Genomic DNA, 2,510 nt, shown 5'->3' on the forward strand with positions numbered 1-2,510 from the left:
ATTTGGAAGGGTCCAAGTCCATATGGGGGTTCCAAGTTCACTTATGGGGGGTCCAAGTCCATATGGGGTGGGGGTTCCAAGTCATCATGGGGGGGTCCAAGTCCATATCCATTTGGAAGGGTCCAAGTCCATATGGGGTTCACTTATGGGGGTCCAAGTCCATTTACGGAGGGGTCCATCTCCATATGGGGGTCCATTCTCATATGGGGGGTCCAAGTCCATTGATGGAGGGGTCCATCTCCATACAGGGGGGTCCATAGGTCCATTTCCATATGGGGGTCCAAGTCCATGATGGGGGGGTCCATCTCCATACAGGGGGGTCCAAGTCCATTGGGTAGGTCCATTTCCATATAGGGGGTCCAAGTCCATATGGGACGTTCCATCTCCATAGGGGGGGTCCAAGTCCCTATGGGACGTTCCATCTCCATATAGGGGGGTCCAAGTCCATATAGGACGTTCCATCTCCATATAGGGGGTCCAAGGGGGGATGGGAGGTTCCATCTCCATATAGGGGGGGTCCAAGGGGTTCCATCTCCATATAGGGGGGTCCAAGATGGGGTTCCATCGGTCAGAAGCCGAGGGGGTGGGGGTCACCACCCCCCCAGCCTCCACCACGGCCTGGGCGATGCTGCGCAGGTTCCTGAAGCTCTCATTGGGCAATGGGCGCAGGGATACGGAGACCCTATGGTGGGCCTATGGGGTGCAAAGGGGGGGGGTTAAGGGGGGGTCAGGAGCACCCCAAATCCCTCCCCCCCCCCCCCCAACCCCCTTGTGTTCACCTCTTGGCACCAGGTATCGCAGAGGAGCCGCTCGTGCTGCGCCGTGGGGAGCCCCATAGAGAGGGAGCGGGAGGCTCTGGGGGGGGGGAGGGGGAAGGGTTGAATATGGACCCCCCCCCCCATTGTCCATATGGACCCCCCCAAGTCCTTATGGAGCCCCCCCAAGCCCTTATGGACCCCTTTATCCCATATGGACCCCCCCTCAGCCCTTATGGACCCACCCAAGTGCTTATGGACCCCCCCATGTCCATATGGACCCCCTAAGTCCTTATGGACCCCTTTATCCCATATGGACCCCCCCCAAACCCTTATGGACCCCTTTATCCCATATGGACCCCTAAGTCCTTATGGACCCCTTTATCCCATATGGACCCCCCCAAACCCTTATGGACCCCTTTATCCCATATGGACCCCCTCCAAACCCTTATGGACCCCTTTATCCCATATGGACCCCCCCCAAACCCTTATGGACCCCTTTATCCCATATGGACCCCCTAAGTCCTTATGGACCCCTTTATCCCATATGGACCCCCCCAAATCCTTATGGACCCCTTTATCCCATATGGACCCCCTCCAAACCCTTATGGACCCCTTATGCCCTTATGGACCCCCCCAAGCCCTTATGGACCCCTTTATCCCATATGGACCCCCCCAAACCCTTATGGACCCCTTAAGCCCTTATGGACCCCCCAAGCCCTTATGGACCCCTTTATCCCATATGGACCCCCCCCAAACCCTTATGGACCCCTTAAGCCCTTATGGACCCCCCCAAGCCCTTACGGACCCCTTTATCCCATATGGACCCCTCCAAGTCCTTATGGACCCCCCCAAGTCCTTATGGATCTCTTCATCCCATATGGACCCCCCAAGCCCTTATGGACCCCTTCATGCCATATGGACCCCCCCAAGCCCTTATGGACCCTTTAATCCCATATGGACCCCCCAAGTCCTTATGGACCCCCCCAAGCCCTTATGGACCCCTTTATCCCATATGGACCCCCCCAAGTCCTTATGGACCCCTTAAACCCATATGGACCCCCCCCAAACATGAATGCTCGTGGTGGGAAGGGGGGGGGGGAAGAATGGATGTTAAAGGGATCCTTATGGCCCCCCCAAACCCATATGGCCCCCTTAAGCCCCTATACCCCCCCCCCCCCCCCCATACCTGGAGAGCACCACGGCCATGGCATAGATGTCAATGGCACAGTCGGCCACCCGCTTCAATACAAACTGCTCATCTATGGGGCAGGAAGGGGGGGGGGGCAAAAAAGGGGGGGGTTTGGGGGGGCTGCACCCCAAACACCCCCCCAGGGGGTAAAGGGACCCCCCCCCAGATCCTTTTGGACCCCCCCAGATCCTTTTGGACCCCCCCCAATGCTTCAATGTTGCAGGCCCAAATCGCCCCCCCCTATTATAAAAGGGGGCTCCCCCATCTATAGGGCCCCCCCCAATCTATAGGGCGCCCCCCCATCTATAGGTCCCCCCCCAACCCCCTATGGACTCACCCACAATCTTCTTGCCATACTTGAGCAGCAGAGCATCGGCTGTGGCAGCAAAGAGCTCCAGGCTCTGTAGGGTCTAGGGGGGGGTATAGGGGTTATGGGGTGTATAGGATCTATGGGGGTTATAGGGGTTAAGGGGGTTATGAGGTCTATAGGGGGGTATAGGGTCTATAGGGGGATATAGGGTCTATGGGGGGATATAGGGGTTATGGGGGGGTATAATGTCTAT

General features: G+C 57.6%; 1 long non-coding RNA gene across 1 annotated transcript; it reads right to left on the reverse strand.

Annotated features, from left to right (window-relative positions):
• Positions 1 to 567: 567 nt before the first annotated feature.
• On the reverse strand, positions 568 to 2,377 carry LOC130595176 (uncharacterized). Its single transcript, XR_008971244.1, has 4 exons — positions 2,285 to 2,377; positions 1,945 to 2,017; positions 780 to 855; positions 568 to 693 (listed from the first exon to the last, which is right to left on the reverse strand). It is a non-coding gene; the product is annotated as an uncharacterized LOC130595176 (long non-coding RNA).
• Positions 2,378 to 2,510: the final 133 nt, after the last annotated feature.

Source organism: Pezoporus wallicus, unplaced genomic scaffold (genome assembly GCF_028554395.1).
Source record: "Pezoporus wallicus isolate ANWC-B61680 ecotype Strahan unplaced genomic scaffold, APGP_CSIRO_Pwel_v1 contig_12691, whole genome shotgun sequence".
NCBI lineage: Eukaryota > Metazoa > Chordata > Aves > Psittaciformes > Psittacidae > Pezoporus > Pezoporus wallicus.